The sequence below is a fragment of the Panulirus ornatus genome, chromosome 56 (genome assembly GCF_036320965.1).
Source record: "Panulirus ornatus isolate Po-2019 chromosome 56, ASM3632096v1, whole genome shotgun sequence".
Lineage (NCBI taxonomy): Eukaryota > Metazoa > Arthropoda > Malacostraca > Decapoda > Palinuridae > Panulirus > Panulirus ornatus.
The window spans coordinates 31,801,217-31,824,855 of NC_092279.1; the positions used below are offsets into that span (position 1 = coordinate 31,801,217).

A 23,639-nucleotide genomic window follows, 5' to 3' on the forward strand; every position below is an offset into this window, starting at 1 on the left:
AGCGGGAGGCTGGAAATCCTCCCCTCTCGTTTTTTTTAATTTTTCAAAAGAAGGTACAGAGAAGGGGGCCAGGTGAGGATATTCCCTTAAAGGCCCAGTCCTCTGTTGTTAACGCTACCTCGCTAACGCGGGAAATGGCGAATATTATGAAAGAAATATATATATATATATATATATATATATATATATATATATATATATATATATATATATATATATATATATATGTATATATATATATGAGGAGGAATGGGATGTATTTAGGGAATGGGATGTATTTAGGGAATCAGTGATGGATTGCGCAAAAGATGCTTGTGGCATGAGAAGAGTGGGAGGTGGGTTGATTAGAAAGGGTAGTGAGTGGTGGGATGAAGAAGTAAGAGTATTAGTGAAAGAGAAGAGAGAGGCATTTGGACGATTTTTGCAGGGAAAAAATGCAATTGAGTGGGAGATGTATAAAAGAGACAGGAGGTCAAGAGAAAGGTGCAAGAGGTGAAAAAAAGGGCAAATGAGAGTTGGGGTGAGAGAGTATCATTAAATTTTAGGGAGAATAAAAAGATGTTCTGGAAGGAGGTAAATAAAGTGCGTAAGACAAGGGAGCAAATGGGAACTTCAGTGAAGGGCGCAAATGGGGAGGTGATAATAAGTAGTGGTGATGTGAGAAGGAGATGGAGTGAGTTTTTTGAAGGTTTGTTGAATGTGTTTGATGATAGAGTGGCAGATATAGGGTGTTTTGGTCGAGGTGGTGTGCAAAGTCAGAGGGTTAGGGAAAATGATTTGGTAAACAGAGAAGAGGTAGTGAAAGCTTTGCGGAAGATGAAAGCCGGCAAGGCAGCAGGTTTGGATGGTATTGCAGTGGAATTTATTAAAAAAGGGGGTGACTGTATTGTTGACTGGTTGGTAAGGTTATTTAATGTATGTGTGACTCATGGTGAGGTGCCTGAGGATTGGCGGAATGCGTGCATAGTGCCATTGTACAAAGGCAAAGGGGATAAGAGTGAGTGCTCAAATTACAGAGGTATAAGTTTGTTGAGTATTCCTGGTAAATTATATGGGAGGGTATTGATTGAGAGGGTGAAGGCATGTACAGAGCATCAGATTGGGGAAGAGCAGTGTGGTTTCAGAAGTGGTAGAGGATGTGTGGATCATGTGTTTGCTTTGAAGAATGTATGTGAGAAATACTTAGAAAAGCAAATGGATTTGTATGTAGCATTTATGGATCTGGAGAAGGCATATGATAGAGTTGATAGAGATGCTCTGTGGAAGGTATTAAGAATATATGGTGTGGGAGGAAAGTTGTTAGAAGCAGTGAAAAGTTTTTATCGAGGATGTAAGGCATGTGTACGTGTAGGAAGAGAGGAAAGTCATTGGTTCTCAGTGAATGTAGGTTTGCGGCAGGGGTGTGTGATGTCTCCATGGTTGTTTAATTTGTTTATGGATGGGGTTGTTAGGGAGGTAAATGCAAGAGTTTTGGAAAGAGGGGCAAGTATGAAGTCTGTTGGGGATGAGAGAGCTTGGGAAGTGAGTCAGTTGTTGTTCGCTGATGATACAGCGCTGGTGGCTGATTCATGTGAGAAACTGCAGAAGCTGGTGACGGAGTTTGGTAAAGTGTGTGGAAGAAGAAAGTTAAGAGTTAATGTGAATGAGAGCAAGGTTATTAGGTACAGTAGGGTTGAGGGTCAAGTCAATTGGGAGGTGAGTTTGAATGGAGAAAAACTGGAGGAAGTGAAGTGTTTTAGATATCTGGGAGTGGATCTGGCAGCGGATGGAACCATGGAAGCGGAAGTGGATCATCGGGTGGGGGAGGGGGCGAAAATTCTGGGGGCCTTGAAGAATGTGTGGAAGTCGAGAACATTATCTCGGAAAGCAAAAATGGGTATGTTTGAAGGAATAGTGGTTCCAACAATGTTGTATGGTTGCGAGGCGTGGGCTATGGATAGAGTTGTGCGCAGGAGGATGGATGTGCTGGAAATGAGATGTTTGAGGAGAATGTGTGGTGTGAGGTGGTTTGATCGAGTGAGTAACGTAAGGGTAAGAGAGATGTGTGGAAATAAAAAGAGCGTGGTTGAGAGAGCAGAAGAGGGTGTTTTGAAGTGGTTTGGGCACATGGAGAGGATGAGTGAAGAAAGATTGACCAAGAGGATATATGTGTCGGAGGTGGAGGGAGCAAGGAGAAGAGGGAGACCAAATTGGAGGTGGAAAGATGGAGTGAAAAAGATTTTGTGTGATCGGGGCCTGAACATGCAGGAGGGTGAAAGGAGGGCAAGGAATAGAGTGAATTGGAGCGATGTGGTATACCGGGGTTGACGTGCTGTCAGTGGATTGAATCAGGGCATGTGAAGCGTCTGGGGTAAACCATGGAAAGCTGTGTAGGTATGTATATTTGCGTGTGTGGACGTATGTATATACATGTGTATGGGGGTGGGTTGGGCCATTTCTTTCGTCTGTTTCCTTGCGCTACCTCGCAAACGCGGGAGACAGCGACAAAGTATAAAAAAAAGAAAAAATATATATATATATATATATATATATATATATATATATATATATATATATATATATATATATATCTTTTCTTTTTCTTTCAAACTATTCGCCATTTCCCGCGTTAGCGAGGTAGCGTTAACAACAGAGGACTGGGCTTCTTGAAAGCTAGAAAGTTGTCTTTCTTAAGGTTTAGTTAGAGACCATCTTGTCTGGAAATCGTATATAGCTGAGCCATCAAAGCCTTATCTGTGTAGGGAGCATAACCAAAGACCAGTCTAACCTGTATAGAGAACACCACCAGAGACCAGCCTATGAAATTCATATAATCTAGCATGACTGGAAAAGGTGCAACCTAATATTTAAACACTAAGATTACAGAATCATTTTGACCTATATTCTATTGCTCACATTGTTTAGAAACCTTATATCATCCTAGGCCATTTTACACCACAAAGTCTTGAAAACATGGAATATAAACTCAACCCATTTATGAAACATATAAACCTGTCAGTAAAGCTGAGCCTGTGTAGAGAACATTATCCAGCCGTCAGAAACCAGATTTACCCAGTTGTCTCGAGTCAAGAGAACAAATTTACCTAGTTGTCTCCTGAGTCATCCCGGAGAACAACTCGACCTAACCTACCCTAACCTAGCCTAGCCTAACCTTGCCTACCCTAACTACCCTAACCTAGCCTAACCTAACCTAACCTAGCCTACCCTAACCTAACCTAACCTACCCTAATCTAAACGGTAATGTTATTCGATCTCAATCCTCACTCACCGTGGGATACTCGCTCATGATACTATCCTAGGATCTTCCTGGAGCCTTACGATTACATCTCATCTTCTGGTAATATGTGAACCTCGGAGAAGATTCATAATGCCATAAGAACGAATTTACAGACATGATGAGAGGCCGAGCACGACGCTGCAATGTGGGTGACGTGAGGTGCGTGCTGGCTAGGCTGCCGCCTGCACTGGTGATGAAAACTTGCACCAACGTTGTCTCGTCCAGCCTGGGAGCTGATCAAACCGTAGACTCATGTAGATAATGGAATGTACAGGAGAGAGAATGTGTTTGTGTGTGAATAAATAACCTCCAAATTTGTATTGTTATTTACACATAATTTGAAATAGTTAGTATCATAAGCATTAAAACAAATAATGATAACCAGACTTACCACCATCTTGCACTCAAGATGAATTACATTATGATCGCAACGTTTATTTTGGTCCTGTTTATCCAGCATACTTCAAGCAAGTCACCCATATTTTTTTCACTTTTTTCTAACGTGTACAACAAATTCTGGCATGAACACATAGCAGACAGTGGTCATCAAATGCAACCCTCGCATACTTAAATGCAATGTTAATATCTTTAATATTTATGAGATATGATGAAATAATATTTAGTTATCAGTAATAGCCAATTCTCTGTTAGCCGATGGAAAATAGAAGCATTATTTGCTTTTCTTAGAAGTGTTGTTCAGAACACTACTTGAAAAATGGTAGTATTTAGTTTAAGATTACGAAATAATATCAAGGAAATATGACCTTACTTATATTTCCTCTGGCAAATTCTGTGGATTACTGTAGATATTACTGTTAATCGGGAAGGTCATTCAGTTTTGAGGAACTATTCAACATTTATTCCCCGTAACATATTATATATCTTCTGGTTTCATATACCTCCAAAGTGAATTATCAAAAGTCAATAAATCTATCGCATTTTATCTTATCCACGCGTCATGCAATTTGCACGAAATATGAATACAAGGAACGTAAGAAATATTCCAGTAACCTACCAAGCAACCGCCTCCCTGACTGGTCTGTCTCAGGTGGTGTGTTGTGACGTGGAGGGTGTGTGTGTTGTGACGTGGAGGGTGTGTGTGTTGTGACGTGGAGGGTGTCTGTGTTGTGACGTGGAGGGTGTGTGTGTTGGGACGTGGAGGGTGTGTGTGTTGTGACGTGGAGGGTGTGTGTGTTGTGACGTGGAGGGTGTGTGTGTTGCGACGTGGAGGGTGTGTGTGTTGTGACGTGGAGGGTGTGTATGTTGTGACGTGGAGGGTGTGTGTGTTGTGACGTGGAGAGTGTCTGTGTTGCGACGTGGAGGGTGTGTGTGTTGCGACGTGGAGGGTGTCTGTGTTGTGACGTGGAGGGTGTGTGTGTTGTGACGTGGAGGGTGTGTGTGTTGCGACGTGGAGGGTGTGTGTGTTGTGACGTGGAGGGTGTGTATGTTGTGACGTGGAGGGTGTGTGTGTTGTGACGTGGAGGGTGTCTGTGTTGCGACGTGGAGGGTGTGTGTGTTGCGACGTGGAGGGTGTCTGTGTTGTGACGTGGAGGGTGTGTGTGTTGTGACGTGGAGGGTGTGTGTGTTGCGACGTGGAGGGTGTGTGTGTTGCGACGTGGAGGGTGTGTGTGTGTTGGGGTGGACCCTCGGCCTGGATGACTTAGTTATTTTTACGCTTAGTATTACGTAATTTAAATACCAAAGTTGATAACCTGATTCACCTGAAGGGATTATGGGTAGGGGAATGCGCGCATGTACGTATGTTTGCATGCAACTGCATATGTGCATTGCAACATCTGTGTGTGTGTGTGTATACGTAATTGTGGTTTTAAAACAATATTTAGTAGTCTTTCAGCATGACCATGTGAATTTCCCAGACATGATTCCATGGGACTTTGTCCTGTTCACTAAGCCCAAGGTTTAGCTGTAGGTATGCGAAAACATAGATTTTGGTGTTATTCTTATTGAATTCAAATATATTGCTAGAAGACACATATTTTTAAGTACATTTTTTTTGTTAAATCAGATGATCTTTCTGTTTCTGTCTGTGTGTGCATGTGTGTTGGTCTGTATGAATACGTCTGTATTATATGTTAAGCGGTAACAAAAGGAATTGCTCAGCTGAATATTGAAATGTGTGATGACGAGACGCACATTCTGTCTGACATTCCCTAGTATACTTATCTTCTGTTTCCCCCTTCCTTTCCTCCAACCTCATCTACCACCCTCACCCACAACATACAACTCACACCTAACTTAGCTACGTCTCTGCCTTGAATATCAACTGACTGATCTACGTCTTCTGTCTCATTCTTGTATCTCCCCTGACGATGTGATCATTACACGAAAGTGCACTTGGGAACTTATTGTGTTTTATTTTCCCCATGGTTATCAACAAATACTATATCACGCGCACCACTGTAAATTTTGCGATGTTTTTATTATATCTAATCGCCGTCCCCCGCGTCAACGAAGTAGCGCAAGGAAACAGACAAGGAATAGCCCAACCCACCCACATGCACATGTATATACACAAACGCCCATACACGCATATATACAAACATATACATTTCAACGTATACATACATATACATAGACAGACTTATATATATATATATATATACATATATATATATATATATATATATATATATATATATATATATATATATATATATATATATATATATATATATATATATATCTTTCAAAATATTCGCCATTTCCCGCATTAGCGAGGTAGCGTTAAGAACAGAAGACTGGGCCTTTGAGGGAATATCCTCACCTGGCCCCCTTCTCTGTTCCTTCTTTTGGAAAATTAAAAAAAAACGAGAGGGGAGGATTTCCAGCCCCCCGCTCCCTCCCCTTTTAGTCGACTTCTACAACACGCAGGGAATACGTGGGAAGTATTCTTTCTCCCCTATCCCCTATATATATATATATATATATATATATATATATATATATATATATATATATATATATATATATATATATATTATACTTTGTCGCTGTCTCCCGCGTTAGCGAGGTAGCGCAAGGAAACAGACGAAAGAATGGCCCAACCCACCACGTACACATGTATATACATACACGTCCACACACGCACATATACATACCTATACATCTCAACGTATGCATATATACATATACACACACAGACACATACATGCATACACATGTACATAATTCATACTGTCTGCCCTTATTCATTCCCGTCGCCATCCCGCCACACATGAAATGAAAATCTCCTCCCTCCGCATGTGCGCGAGGTACCGCTAGGAAAAGACAACATAGACCACATTCCTTCACACTCAGTCTCTACCTGTCATGTACAATGCACCGAAACCACAGCTCCCTTTCCACATCCAGGCCCCACAGAACTTTCCATGGTTTACCCCAGACGCTTCACATCCCCTGGTTCAATCCAATGACACCACGTCGAACCCGGTATACCACATCGTTCCAATTCACTCTATTCCTTGCACGCCTTTCACCCTCCTGCATTTTTAGGCCCCGATCACTCAAAATCTATTTTACTACATCTTTCCACCTCCAATTTGGTCTTCCACTACTCCTCGTTCCCTCCACCTCTGACACATATATCCTCTTTGTCAATCTTTCCTCACTCATTCTCATGTGACCAAATCCATTTCAAAACACCCTCTTTAGCTCTCTGAACCACACTCTTTTTATTACCACACATCTCTATTGCCCTTTCAGTACTTACTCGACCAAACCACCTCACACCATATACTGTCCTCAAACATCTCATTTCCAGCACATCCACCCTCCTCCGCACAACTCCATCTATAGCCCACGCCTCGCAACCATATAACATTGTTGGAACCACTATTCCTTGAAACATGCCCATTTTTGCTTTCCATGATAACGTTCTCGACTTCCACACATTTTTCAACGCTCACAGAACTTTCATTCCCTCCCCCACACTATGATTCGCTTCCGCTTCCATGGTTCAATCCGCTGTCAAATCCACTCCCAGATATCTAAAATACTTCACTTCCTCCAGTTTTTCTCCATTCAAACTTACCTCCCAATTAACTTGTCCCTCAACCCTACAGTACCTAATAACCTTGCTCTTACTCATATTTCCTCTCAGCTTTCTTCTTTCACACACTTTACCAAATTCACTCACCAGCTTCTGCAGTTTCTCACCCGAATCAGCCACTAGCGCTGTATCGTCAGCGAACAACAACTGACTCACTTCCCAAGCTCTCTCATCCACAACAGACTGCATACTTGCCCCTCTTTCCAAAACTCATGCATTCACCTCCCTAACAACCCCATCCATAAACAAATCAAACACCCATGGAGACATCACGCACCCCTGCCGCAAACCAACATTCACTGAGAACCAGTCACTTTCCTCTCTTCCCACACGTACACATGCCCTACATCCTCGATAAAAAAATTTCACTGCTTCTAACAACTTGCCTCCCACACCATATATTCTTAATACCTTCCACAGAGCATCTCTATCAACTCTGTCATATGCCTTCTCCAGATCCATAAATGTTTCATACAAATCCATCTGTTTTTTTAAGTATTTCTCACATACATTCTTCAAAGCAAACACCTGATCCACACATCCTCTACCACTTCTGAAACCATACTGCTCTTCCCCAATCTGATGCTCTGTACACGCCTTCACCCTCTCAATCAATGCCCTCCCATATAATTTCCAAGGAACACTCAATAAACTTATACCTCTGTAATTTGAGCACTCAGTCTTATCCCTTTGCCTTTCTACAATGGCACTTTGCAAGCATTCAGCCAGTCCTCATGCACCTCACCATACATGCCTTCACCCTCTCAATCAATACCCTCCCATATAATTTCCCAGGGACACTCAACAAACTTATACCTCTGTAATTAGAGCACTCATTCTTAACACTTTGCCTTTCTACAATGGCACTATGCAAGCATTCCGCCAGTCCTCATGCACTACACCATACATACATTAGATAACCTTATCCACCAGTCAACAATACAGTAACCCCCTTTTTTGATGAATTCCACTGCAATACCATCCAAATCCGCTGCCTTGCCAGCTTTCATCTTCCGCAAAGCTTTTACTAACTCTTCTCTGTTTACCAAATCATTCTCCCTGACCCTCTCACTTTGCACACCACCTCGATCAAAACACCCTATATCTGCCACTCTATCATCAAACACATTCAACAAACCTTCAAAATACTCACTCCATCTCCTCACATCGCACTACTTGTTATCACCTCCCAATTTTCCCACTTCACTGATGTTCCCATTTGTTTCCTTGTCTTACGCACTTTGTTTACCTCCTTCCAAAACATCTTTTTATTCTCCCTAAAATTTAATGATACTTTCTCAACCTAACTCATATTTGCCCTCTTTTTCACTCTTCCTCCTTTCTCTTGACCTCCTGCCTCTTTCTTTTATACATCTCCCGGTCATTTGCATCATTTCCCCGCAAAAATCGTCCAAATGTCTCTCTCTTCTCTTTCACTAATAATCTTACTTCTTCATCCCACCACTCACTACCCTTTTTAATCTGCCCACCTCCCACGCTTCTCATGCCACATGCATCTTTGCACAAGCCATCACTGCTTCCCTAAATACATCCCATTCTTTTACCACTCTCCTTACGTCTTTTGTTCTCACCTTTTTCCATTCTGTACTCAGTCTCTCCTGGTACTTTCTCATACAAGTCTCCTTCCCAAGCTCATTTACTCTCACCACGCTCTTCACCCCAACATTTTCTCTTCTTTTCTGAAAACCTCTACAAATCTTCACCTTCGCCTCCACAAGATAATGATCAGACATCCCTCCAGATGCACCTCTCAGTACATTAACATCCAAAAGTCTCTCTTTCGGACGCCTATCAATTAACACGTAATCCAATAACGCTCTCTGGCCATCTCTCCTGTTTACATATGTATACTTATGTATATCTCTCTTTTTAAACCAGGTATTCCCAATCACTAGTCCTTTTTCAGCACATAAATCTACAAGCTCTTCACCATTTCCATTTAAAACACTGAACACCCCATGTAAATCAATTATTCCCTCAACTTCCACATTACTCACCTTTGCATTCAAATCACCCATCACTATAACCCGGTGTCGTGCATCAAAATTACTAACACAATCACTTAGCTGCTCCCAATACACTTGTCTCTCATGATCTTTCTTCTCATGCCCAGGTGCATATGCACCAATAATCACCCATCTCACGCCATCCACTTTCAGTTTTACCCATATCAATATATATATATATATATATATATATATATATATATATATATATATATATATATATATATATATTTGGACGATTTTTGCATGGAAATAGTGCACACGACTGGGAAATGGATAAAAGAAAGAGGCAGATGGTCAAGAGAAAGGCGCAAGTGGTGAAAAAGAGGGCGAATAACAGTTGGGGTGAGAGAGTATCATTAAATTTTAGGGAGAATAAAAAGATGCTTTGGAAGGAAGCTAATGGGGAGGAAATAAAAAGTAGTGGTGATGTGAGATGAAGTGAGTATTTTGAAAGTTTGTAGAATGTATTAGATGACAGAGTGGCAGATATAGGGTGTTTTGGTCAAGGTGGTGTGCAAAGTGAGAGGGTTAAGGAGAATGATTTGGTAAACAGAGAAGAGGTAGTGAGAGCTTTGCGGAAGATGAAAGCCGGCACGGCAGCGGGTTAGGATGGCATTGCAGTGGAGTTTAGTAAAAAAAAAAAAAAAAAAGGGGGGGTGACTGTTTTGTTGACTGCTTGGTAAGGATATTTAATGTATGTATGGCTCATAGTGAAATGCCTGAGGATTGCGGAATGCATGCATAGTGCCACTGTATAAAGGCAAAGGGGATAAAGGTGAGTGTTCAAATTACAGAGGTATAAGTTTGTTGAGTACTTCTGGGAAATTATATGGGAGGGTATTGATTGAGAGGATGAAGACATGTACAGACCATCAGATTGGGAAAGAGCAGTGTGGTTTCAGAAATGGTAGAAGTGCTTTGAAGAACGTATGTGAGAAATACTTAGAAAAACAAATAGATTTGTATGTAGCATTTATGGATCTGGAAAGGGCATATGATAGAGTTGATAGAGATGCTCTTTGGGAGATAGTAAGAATATATGGTGTGGGAGGCAAGTTGCGAAAATCAGTGAAAAGTTTTTATCGAGGAAGTAAGACGTGTACGAGTAGGATTAAAGGAAAGTGATTGGTTCTCAGTGAATGTCGGTTTGCGGCAGGGGTGCGTGATGTCTCCATGATTGTTTAATTTTTTTATGGATGGGGTTGTTAGGGAGGTGAATGCAAGAGTTTTGGAGAGAGGGGCAAGTATGCAGTCTGTTGTGGATGAGAGGGCTGGGAAAGTGAGTCAGTTGTTGTTCGCTGATGATACAGCGATGGTGGCTGATTCGTGTGAGAAACTGCAGAAGCTGATGACTGAGTTTGGTTAAGTGTGTGAAAGAAGAAAGCTGAGAGTAAATGTGAATAAGAGGAAGGTTATTAGGTACACTAGGCTTGAGGGACAAGTCAATTGGGAGGTAAGTTTGAATGGAGAAAAACTGGAGGAAGTGAAGTATTTTAGATATATGGGAGTGGATTTGGCAGCGGGTGGAACCATGGAAGCGGAAGTGAGTCACAGGGTGGGGGAGGGGGCGAAAGTTCTGGGAACGTTGAAAAATGTGTGGAAGGCGAGAGCATTATCTCGGAAAGCAAAAATGGGTATGTTTGAAGGAATAGTGGTTCCAACAATGTGATATGGTTACGAGGCGTGGGCTATGATAAGGTTATGTTTAGGAGGGTGGATGTGTTGGTATTGAGATGCTTGAGGAGAATATGTGGTGTGAGGTGATTTGTTCGAATAAGTAATGAAAGGGTAAGAGGTATGTGTGGTAATAAAAAGAGTGTGGTTGAGAGAGCAGAAGAGGGTGTTTTGAAATGGTTTGGTCACATGGAGAGAATGAGTGAGGAAAAATTGACCAAGAGGATATATGCGTCAGAGGTGGAGGGAACGAGGAGAGACCAAATTGGAGGTGGAAAGATGGAGTGAAAAAGATTTTGAGTGATCGGGGCCTGAACATGCAGGAGGGTGAAAGGCGTGCAAGGAATAGAGTGAATTGGAATGATATGGTATACCGGGGTCGACGTGCTGCCAATGGATTGAACCAAGGCATGTGAAGCGTCAGGGGTAAACCATGAAAGTTTTGTGGGACCTGGATGTGGAAAGGGAACTGTGGTTTTGATGCATTATATGTGACAGCTAGAGACTGTGTGAACGAATGTGGCTTGTGTTGTCTTCCTAGCGCTACCTCGCGCGCATGCGGGTGGAGGGGTTTGTCATTTCATGTGTGGCGGGGTGGCAACGGGAATGAATAAAGGCAGCAAGTATGAATTATGTACATGTGTATATGTGTATATGTCTTTGTATGTATATATGTATACGTTGAAATGTATAGGTACGTATATGAGCAAGCGTGTGGACGTGGATGTATATACATGTGTATGTGGGTGGGTTGGGCCATCCTTTCGTCTGTTTCCTTGCGCTACCTCGCTAACGCGGGAGACAGCGACAAAGTATAATATAAACAATATATATATATATATATATATATATATATTGCTACCTCGCAAACGCGGGAGACAGCGACAAAGTATAATAAATAAAAAAAAAAAAAAAAAAATATATATATATATATATATATATATATATATATATATATATATATATATATATATATTGATTGAGAGGGTGAAGGCATGTACAGAGCATCAGATTGGGGAAGAGCAGTGTGGTTTCAGAAGTGGTAGAGGATGTGTGGATCAGGTGTTTGCTTTGAAGAATGTATGTGAGAAATACTTAGAAAAGCAAATGGATTTGTATGTAGCATTAATGGATCTGGAGAAGGCATATGATAGAGTTGATAGAGATGCTCTGTGGAAGGTATTAAGAATATATGGTGTGGGAGGAAAGTTGTTAGAAGCAGTGAAAAGTTTTTATCGAGGATGTAATGCATGTGTACGTGTAGGAAGAGAGGAAAGTGATTGGTTCTCAGTGAATGTAGGTTTGCGGCAGGGGTGTGTGATGTCTCCATGGTTGTTTAATTTGTTTATGGATGGGGTTGTTAGGGAGGTAAATGCAAGAGTTTTGGAAAGAGGGGCAAGTATGAAGTCTGTTGGGGATGAGAGAGCTTGGGAAGTGAGTCAGTTGTTGTTCGCTGATGATACAGCGCTGGTGGCTGATTCATGTGAGAAACTGCAGAAGCTGGTGACTGAGTTTGGTAAAGTGTCTGGAAGAAGAAAGTTAAGAGTAAATGTGAATAAGAGCAAGGTTATTAGGTACAGTAGGGTTGAGGGTCAAGTCAATTGGGAGGTGAGTTTGAATGGAGAAAAACTGGAGGAAGTGAAGTGTTTTAGATATCTGGGAGTGGATCTGGCAGTGGATGGAACCATGGAAGCGGAAGTGGATCATAGCGTGGGGGAGGGGGCGAAAATTCTGGGGGCCTTGAAGAATGTGTGGAAGTCGAGAACATTATCTCGGAAAGCAAAAATGGGTATGTTTGAAGGAATAGTGGTTCCAACAATGTTGTATGGTTGCGAGGCGTGGGCTATGGATAGAGTTGTGCGCAGGAGGATGGATGTGCTGGAAATGAGATGTTTGAGGACAATGTGTGGTGTGAGGTGGTTTGATCGAGTGAGTAACGTAAGGGTAAGAGAGATGTGTGGAAATAAAAAGAGCGTGGTTGAGAGAGCAGAAGAGGGTGTTTTGAAGTGGTTTGGGCACATGGAGAGAATGAGTGAGGAAAGATTGACCAAGAGGATATATGTGTCGGAGGTGGAGGGAACGAGGAGAAGAGGGAGACCAAATTGGAGGTGGAAAGATGGAGTGAAAAAGATTTTGTGTGATCGGGGCCTGAACATGCAGGAGGGTGAAAGGAGGGCAAGGAATAGAGTGAATTGGAGCGATGTGGCATACCGGGGTTGACGTGCTGTCAGTGGATTGAATCAAGGCATGTGAAGCGTCTGGGGTAAACCATGGAAAGCTGTGTAGGTATGTATATTTGCGTGTGTGGACGTATGTATATACATGTGTATGGGGGTGGGTTGGGCCATTTCTTTCGTCTGTTTCCTTGCGCTACCTCGCAAACACGGGAGACAGCGACAAAGTATAATAAAAATAAAATAATAATGTATATATATAAATAACAGGAAAATGAAACACGATAAGTTCCCAAGCGCACTTTCGTGTAATGACCACAACGTCAAGGGTGATACGAGAATGAGATAGAAAGCGTAGATCTGATATATAAGGAAGGGACTTAGCTAAGACGCCTTTGGTAAACAAGTATTGGCGGATGGTGTTCGGGTATGACATCATGAGTGTCATAAAATTTTTAGGTTACCATTTTTAGATTGCATGATCCATATGGATAGAAACATGTTTGAGTGTAGCATAGACAGAAAACCTACCAATGTTTGTTCTTATATACATCATTACTCAGCTCAACATGACAGAGTTAAATCATCATCATTCCACTCGATGGTCCTTAGGGCATTATGTATCTGCAGTCCGGAGTTTATTGATGATGAGTTTGAGAAGATATATTCAAATGGATCCAAGTTAAAGAATCCTAGATCTTTCATTGATAAAACCCTTAAGCTGGCAAAGAAATCACTTTATAGAGTTAAACCCAAAACTCCCCTTGATAACAAGAATCATCTGGTTCTCTCTTTTCGTGATGACTTTACATTACTTCCCATATTGCGGGAAACCTTCAATGTAAATGTTGCCTTCAGCAACAAGAGTACCATAATCCATTTCTTAAACAAAAATTCACCAAAAAATTCTGTGATGTGTTTATAGAATACCTTATAAAAATTTCAATATATTTTATGTTGGTCAGACTAGTAAGGATCTTTATCGTAGACTTAAGCAACATAAACATACTATAAGAACAAAACAAGAATCAAATGCCTTGTTTAATCATGTTGAAAATTATGACCATTGTATTGACTGGAGTAATGCCATTTCAGTTATTCACTGTAACTCCTTCGCCACGAGAAATATCATTGAATCTTCTATTAATAATTACACAATGAATTGTAACATGAATATTAGTGAAGGTCTAGGCAAGGTCGATAGTTTTGTCGTAGGCAAAATTTGAAAAAAGTTCCCTTTCTTGTCCACATAATGAAGATTTTATGCCAGGTATGATGCCAGACCGAACACCACCATCCGGTAACGCTTGTTTACCAATGTCGTTTTGGTTACGTCTCTTCCTTGTATACCAGCTGACTGTTCTACGTGTTCTATCTCATTCTTGTATCTCCTTTGACGATGTGATCATTACTCGAAATTACACTTGGGAACTTATCGTGTTTCATTTGCCTGTGGCTTTATGCATACATACATATGCATATATACATACATACACACACACACACACACACACACACAGTCCTCTGTTCTTAACGCTACCTCGCTAATGCGGGAAATGGCGAATAGTTTGAAAGAAAGAAAAAAGAATATATATATATATATATATATATATATATATATATATATATATATATATATATATATATATATATATATATATATATATATATCCCTAGGGATAGGGGATATAGAATACTTCCCAAGCATTCCTTACGTGTCGTAGGAGGCAACAAAAGGGGACGAGAGCGGGTGGGCTAGAAACAATTCCCTCCTTGTATTTAAACTTTCTAAAAGGGAAAAAAGAAGAAGGAGTCACGCGGGGAGTGCTAATCCTCCTCGAAGGCTTAGATTGGGGTGTCTAAATGTGTGTGGATGTAACCAAGATGAGAAAAGGAGAGATAAGTAGTATGTTTGAGGAAAGGAACCTGGATGTTTTGGCTCTGAGTGAAACGAAGCTCAAGAGTAAAGGGGATGAGTAGTTTGGGAATGTCTTGGTAGTAAAGTCAGGGGTTGGTGACAGGACAAGAGCAAGGGAAGGAGTAGCACTACTCCTGAAACAGGAGTGGTGGGAGTATGTGATAGAGTGTAAGAAAGTAAACTCTAGATTGATATGGGTAAAACTGGTGCATATGCACCTGGGCACGAGAGGAAAGATCATGAGAGGCAGGTCTTTCGTGGAGCAGCTAAGTGAGTGCGTTTGTAGTTTTGATGCACGAGACCGGGTTATAGTAATGGGTGATTTGAATGCAAAGGAAAGTAATGTACCAGTTCAGGGAATAATTGGTGTACATGGGGTGTTCACTGTTGTAAATGGAAATGGTGAAGAGCATGTGGATTTCTGCGCTCAAAAAGGACTGGTGATTGGAAATATCTGGTTTGAAAAGAGAGATATACATAAGTATACGAATGTAAGTAGAAGAGATGGCGGAGAGCGTTATTGGATTACGTGTTAATTGATATACGCGCGAAAGAGACTCTTGGATGTTAATGTGCTGAGAAGTGCAACTGGAGGGATATCTGATCATTATCTTCTGGAGGCGAAGGTGAAGATTTAAAAAAGTTTTCACAAAAGAACAGAGAATGTTGGAGTGAAGAGAGTGGTGAGACTAAGTGAGCTTGGGAAGGAGACTTGTGTGAGGAAGTACCAGGAGAGACTGAGTACAGAATGGAAGAAGGTGAGACCAAAGGAGGTAAGGGGAGTGGGGAACAAATGGGATGCATTTAGGGAAGCAGTGATGGCTTGCGCAAAAGATGCTTGTGGCATGAGAAGCGTGGGAGGTGGGCAGATTAGGAAGGGTAGTGAATTGTGGGATGAAGAAGTAGGATTATTAGTAATAGAGAAGAGAGAGGCATTTGGATGACTTTTGCAGAGAAATAATGCAAATGACTCGGAGAGGTATAAAGAAAGAGAACGGTGCACGATGTGAAAAAGAGGGTAAATGAGAGTTGGGGTGAGAGAGTATCATTAAACTTTAGGGAGAAGAAAAATATGTTTTGGAAGGAGGTAAATAAAGTACGTAAGACAAGGGAACAAATGGGAACTTCAGTGAAGGGGGGTAATGGAGAGGTGTTAACAAGTAGTGGTATTGTGAGAAGGAGATGGAGTGAGTATTTTGAAGGTCTGTTGAATGTGTTTGATGATAGAGTGGCATATATAGGGTATATTGATCGAGGTGGTGTGCAAAGTGAGAGGTGTTAGGGAGAATGATTTGGTAAACGGAGAAGAGGTAGCAAAAGCTTTGCGGAAGATGGAAACCGGCAAGGCAGCGGGTTTGGATGGTATTGCAGTGGAATTTATCAAAAAAGGGGGTGACTGTCTTGTTGACTGGTTGGTAAGGTTATTTGATGTATGTATGACTCATGGTGAGGTGCCTGAGGATTTGGCGGAATGCTTGCATACTGCCATTGTACAAAGGCAAAGGGGACAAAGGTGAATGCTCAAATTACAGAGGTATAAGTTTGTTGAGTGTTCGTGGGAAATTATATGGGAGGGTATTGATTGAGAGGGTGAAGGCATGTACAGAGCATCACATTGGGGGAGAGCAGTGTGGTTTCAGAAGTGGTAGAGGATGTGTGGATCAGGGTTTACTTTGAAGAATATGTGTGGGAAATACTTAGAAAAGCAAATGGATTTGTATGTAGCATTTATGGATTTGAAGAAGGCATATGATAGAGTTGATAGAGATGCTCTGTGGAAGATATTAAGAATATATGGTGTGGGAGGCAAGATGTCAGAAACAGTGAAAAGTTTTTATCGAGGATGTAAGGCATGTGTACGAGTAGCAAGAGAGGAAAGTGATTGGTTCTCAGTGAATGTCGGTTTCCGGCAGGGGTGCGTGATGTCTCCATGGTTGTTTAATTTGTTTATGGATGGGGTTGTTAGGGAGGTGAATGCAAGAGTTTTGGAGAGAGGGGCAAGTGTGCAGTCTGTTGTGGATGAGAAAGCTTGGGAAGTGAGTCAGTTATTGTTCGTTGATGATACGGTGCTGGTGGCTGATTCGGGTGAGAAACTGCAGAAGCCGGTGAATGAGTTTGGTAAAGTGTGTGAAAGAAGAAAGTTAAGAGTAAATGTGAATAAGAGCAAGGTTATTGGTACAGTAGAGTTGAGGGACAAGTCAATAGGGAGGTAAGTTTGAATGGAGAAAAACTGGAGGAAGTGAAGTGTTTTAGATGTCTGGGAGTGGATTTGGCAACGGATGGAACCATGGAAGCGGAAGTGAGTCATAGGGTGGGGGAGGGGGCGAAAGTTCTGGGAGCGTTGAAAAATGTGTGAAAGGCGGGAACGTTATCTCGGGAAACAAAAATGGGTATGTTTGAAGTAACAGTGGTTCCGACAATGTTATATGGTTGCCAGGCGTGGGCTATAGATAGAGTTGTGTGGAGGAGGGTGGATGTGCTGAAAATGAGATGTTTGAGGACAATATGTAGTGTGAGGTTCCCTCCAACTCTGACACATATATCCACTTGGTCAATCTTTCCTCACTCATTCTCTCCATGTGACCAAACCATTTCAATACACCCTCTTCTACTCTCTCAACCACACTCTTTTATTTCCACACATCTCTCTTACCCTTTCATTACTTACTCGATCAAACCACCTCACACCACATATTGTCCTCAAGCATTTCATTTCTAACACATCCCACCCTCCTCCGCACAACCATCTCTATAGCCCATGCCTCGCAACCATATAACATTCTTGAACCACAATTCCTTGAAACATACCCATTTTTGCTCTCCGAGATAACGTTTTCGCCTTCCACACATTCTTCAACGCTCCCAGATCCTTCGCTCCCTCCCCCACCCTATGACTCACTTCCGCTTCCATGGTTCCTATCCGTTGCTGAATCCACTCCCAGATAGTTAAAACATTTCACTTCCTCCAGTTTTTCTCCATTCAAACTTACCGCCTAATTGACTTGTTCCTCAACCCTACTGAACCTAATAACGTTGCCCTTATTCACATTTACTATCAGCTTTCTTCTTTCACACACTTTACCAAACTCAGTCACCAGCTTTTGCAGTTTCTCACACGAATCAGCCACCAGCGGTGTATCATCAGCGAACAACAACTGACTCACTTCCCAAGCCCTCTCATCCACAACAGACTGCATACTTGCCCCTCTCTCCAAAACTCATGCATTCAGTTCCCTAACAACCCCATCCATAAAGAAATTAAACAACCATGGAGACATCACGAACCCCTGACGGAAACCTACATTCACTGGAACCAATCACTTTCCTCTCTTCTTACTTGTACACATGCCTTACATCCTCGATTAAGACTTTTCACTGCTTCAAGCAACTTACCTCCCACACCATATATTCTTAATACCTTCCACAGAGCATCTCTATCAACTCTATCATATGCTCTCTCCAGATCCAGAAATGCTACATACAAATCCATCTGTTTTTTTTAAGTACTTCTCTCATACATTCTTCAAAGCAAACACCTGATCCACACATCCTCTACCACTTCTGAAATTACACTGCTCCACCCCAATCTGATGTTCTGTACATGCCTTCACCTTCTCAATCAATACCCTCCCATATAATTTCCCAGAAATACTCAACAAACTTATAACTCTGTAACTTAAACAGTACTCACCTTTATCCCTTTTGCCTTTATACAATGGCACTATGCATGCATTCCACCAATCCTCAGGCACTTCACCATGAATCATACATACATTGAATATTCTCACCAACGAGTAACAACAGTCACCCCCTTTTTTAATAAATTCCACTGTAATACCATTCAAACCCGCCGCCTTGCCGGCTTTCATCCTCCGCAAAGCTTTCACTACTTCTTTTCTGTTTACCAAACCATTATCCCTGAACCTCTCACTTCGCACACCACCTCAACCAAAACATCCTGTATCTGCCACTCTATTATCAAACCCATTCAACAAACTTCAAAATACTCACTCCATTTCCTCACATCACCACTACTTGTTATCACTTCCCCATTAGTCCCTTTCACCGATGCTCCCATTTGTTCTCTTTTTTTACGCACTTTATTTTCTTCCTTCCAAAACATCTTTTTATCCTCCCTAAAATTTAATGATACTCTCTCACCCCAACTCTCCTTTGCCCTCTTTTCCTCCTCTTGCACCTTTCTCTTGACCTCCTGCCTCTTTCCTTGATACATCTCCCACTCATTTGCATCATTTCCCTGCAAAAATCGTTCAAATGCGTCTCTCTTCTCTTTCACTAACTACCTTACTTCTTCATCCCACCACTGACTACTCTTTCTAATCTTCCCACCTCCCCCCTTTCTCATGCCACAGGCATGAGAAAGGTGTAATCATCTTACTCTTCTTCATTGCAAACTTCGTTACTAGAATCTTAGCAGTGCCTTGGTTAATCCATTTATGTATTTTCTCATTTTCGCGTTTTTTTTTTTTTTTCTGATCAGTATTTTCATATTTGAACGATCTTGGTCTATGACGTTAGAAATTCCTCCTTCGCGTTCCCCGTAACATTCAATATTCGTCTTGTCAGTCGTCTTGTATTATTGAGGGACCGCTAAAAGGTATTTCTTCCAGTTCCCAATTTTTGTTGGTGTAAATCTTATTCAGATACTCTAAATTTCTCAGTGGTATACTGTTATCATGGTTATGACTACTTAGATCTAGGCTTAATAATCCAGACATACAGACGTGTACACAAATTTCTTTCACGAATGCAAAGCATACACGAACATACACTTGCAAACACATTCACACACGAACACATAAAAATTCAATACAACAAAAATCTTACATAAACTTTCACTCATTAACAAACATACACATATATGCACGTACACAAACTAATGCATACCTACTTAAAACTAAAAAAAAAATTGATACGCTTCACAAAATTTGTACAGCAACTAATTATATATTCCGGAACATACCTTAAAAACGGCTAATTAATTTGGCTTCTTTTTCCCGAAACTATATCAAAACATGTCCAAACTTCGTGAGCTTTACAACCTGCATATGTCTGGTATCTGTAGGTCAACAGTCGACATGGTTCAGCACAAGTAAGAGGAACACAGTCTCCTGTACCGCCACCAGCCACGGTAGGTGGTGACGGGCCGAGCAGTGGTGCCACACTGGAGGGGTCGATCACTCGCGGCTCACGTCTCTCACACCGCCAGCCTAGCATGGCCTGGCCAGGCCGGGCCGGGCGGGATGGCTAACTTGTTGCAGACTTGTGAAGCGAATGTGCAAACTGTCATGTGTGGTGGTTACAATCTCTCTCTCTCTCTCTCTCTCTCTCTCTCTCTCTCTCTCTCTCTCTCTCTCTCTCTCTCTCTCTCTCTCTCTCTCTCTCTCTCTCTCTCATTGCTGAATGAACTGCTTAATATAGATCAGATCAACCGATAGTGCATGGAAATTACCTGAAAACGAGAGAAAACACGAATTGTAAAATTTAGAAACAATACACACACACACACACACACACACACACACACTCCTCAGCGTGTGCCTCTGGTGATAAGGATCAAAGGACAAATGATAAAAGAAGACTCTGGATTATCTATGCAAGTAGAGCAGCACAAATACTGAGACATTCCATAATGATAATAATGCATACCTTAGCTAGCATTCGCTACGTCAACTACCAAGAAAACTGACAAACAAACAGTAAATACTGAAATGATGTTTACAGTACACTTTCCTTATTGATGCAGTCTGGAAAATCACTCACAGATACCAAACGCAGTCGGTGGCATGCGCTAGCCGCTAGCGTATGAATTTCTTTTGATAAGATCTTTGATAATACATTATGCAGACATTGGTGCCAGTTCATGCTACACTGATTTCCCCAGGCAGCGATAAGCCTAAGGAATGAGGGCGAACTTGTTGTGGCAACACTGTGCCGTTGCCTCACCACGGATTGTAAACATTAAACAGCTGATCGATCTTGACCGGTCCCAACTTCTCCAGATGTTCTCTTATATTGTCCTTACGGCCTCCTGTTTATGCAACTATAACGACATGTCTTGAGCAGTGTTCAGTGAGTAGATATTGTAAGTTAGTTCAATGTCTGCTTTTATTTAGAAGGAAAACAACAACATATCACAGCGTAATTAGGATTATGGATTACCTCACTATTACCAGATCTACTCAAACGTTGACACTTTTAAGTCCTCGAATGCCATTGCATATTTCTAACCGCTTTTCTTCTTTCTCCAGTCCTCATCATGGTCAGTTCTCATACTAGTTATCTGTTCTATATACAACAATCATCACTGTCCTATGATGCACTGGGAGAAAGTTTCTGTACGCGAGAGAAAAAAAAAAGCGAAGTTTAAAGATGGAGTGAAGGAAGACGAGAAAGTAACACAGCACATAACAGTACACAAGGTTTATACTCGTATATACATATATATATATATATATATATATATATATATATATATATATATATATATATATATATTATATATATATATATATATATTATCCCTGGGGATAGGGGAGAAAGAATACTTCCCACGTATTCCCTGCGTGTCGTAGAAGGCGACTAAAAGGGGAGGGAGCGGGGGGCTGGAAATCCTCCCCTCTCGTTTTTTTTTTAATTTTCCAAAAGAAGGAACAGAGAATTGGGCCAGGTGAGGGTATTCCCTCAAGGCCCAGTCCTCTGTTCTTAACGCTACCTCGCTAATGCGGGAAATTGCGAATAGTTTGAAAGAAAAAAGAAAAAAAAAAAAAAAATATATATATATATATATATATATATATATATATATATATATATATATATATATATATATATATATATATCCTTGAACGCGCACTTCCATAAAACATACAAATCTCCAACAGCCAGGCTCGAACCCCTTCGTGGTATTCGGGAGCGATACAGCTAGGCTATGATCACCCTCTAACAGGGAAATGACTAATTGAATACTACGTAATCGAATACCCTTCGTCTCACGTTGGTGAGCAACGGGGTCTACACTGGTCAGATCCTATCAGGCTCACAACCAGCAGATAGTATTTTATAGAACCTAACTGTACAACACAGATATATGAATGAATACAAAAATAGCGTACATGAACGCGCACCTCCATAGAACACACAAACATCCAACAACCAGGCTCGAATCCGAATTTGTAAATGTCACCATGGCTATTTAATTTATTGATGGATTAGAGACGGGCAGTTATGCAGTCTGAAGGAGGGTGACATGAACTTGGTAAATAAGTCAGTTGGTGTTTGCTGATGGCACGGAACTAGTAGGTAGATTCGAGTAAGAAACTTCAGAAGTTGGTAACTGAGTTTAGGAGGGTGTGTGAAAGGAGAAAGTTGAGAGTAAATGTGAATAAAAGCAGGGTTGAGGGACAGGTTGGCTGAGGTGCGAGTTTGAAAGGAGAAAAATTAGAAGTATTTAGCCTTTTAGATACCCTGGGAGTGGACGTGGCAGCAAATGGAATCATGAGGGCTGAGTGAGTCATAGGGTGGGTGAGGGGGCGAAGGCTCCGGGAGCATTGAGGAATGGGTAGAAATGTTCACTATGTGGGAGAGCGAGAATAGGAATGTTTAAAGGTATGATAGTCCTAACGGTGTTGTTCGGATGCGAGGCATGGTCTATAAATGATGATGTGTGGAGGAGGGTGGATGTGTTGGAAATCAAATGTTTGAGGACAATATTTGGTGTGAGGTAGTTTGATCGAGTAAGTAATAGAAGGATAGCAAAGAAATATGGTGATGAAAAGAGTGTGGTTGAGAGAGCTGAAGAGGGCGTGTTGAAGTGGAGAGGACTTATGGAGAGAATGAGTGAGAAGTTGACAAGGAGAACGGGAAGACCAGCCTGGAGATGGAGAGATGAAGCGCAATTGATTTTTAATGCTCGAGGGCCTTAACATACAGGAAGGTGAACGTGATAGAGTGACTTGGAACGATGTGGTATACGGGGATCGACTTGCTGAGTAAAGTGAACCAGGGTGTATGATGAACAAACCTTGGGGGGGGGGGGGGGGGGGCATAAAAATGACTGTGAGGCCTAGATGTGGATATGCAGCTGTGGTTTCGGTGCATTACACATGACAGTTGGAGAATGGACGTAAGCGGATGCGGCCTGACGCTTCCTCAATCCACTGACAGCACGTTGACCCCGGTATACCACATCGTTCCAATTCACTCTATTCCTTGCACGCCTCTCACCCTCCTGTATGTTCAAGCCACGATCACTCAAAATCTTTTTCACTCTATCCTTCCATCTCCAATGTGGTCTCCCACTTCTCGTTCCCTCCACCTCTGACACAGACATCCTCTTTGTCAAACTTTCCTCACTCATTCTCTCCATATGTCCAAACCATTTCAGCACTTCCTCTTCTGCTCTCTCAACCACACTTTTTATTACCACACATCCCTCTTACCCTTTCACTACTTACTCGATCAAACCACCTCACAC

At 41.5% G+C, this 23,639-nt stretch overlaps 1 protein-coding gene across 2 annotated transcripts in view; it reads right to left on the bottom strand.

Moving 5' to 3' along the window:
* LOC139765785 (uncharacterized) overlaps positions 1-20,308 on the bottom strand; it is an 88,285-nt gene extending 67,977 nt beyond the window's left edge. For both annotated transcript variants that reach the window (XM_071693578.1, XM_071693577.1), the window contains exon 1: positions 20,127-20,308. The gene's annotated coding sequence lies outside the window, so the exon portion shown is untranslated. The remainder of the gene's footprint in view (positions 1-20,126) is intronic.
* Between the last annotated feature and the right edge of the window lie 3,331 nt (positions 20,309-23,639).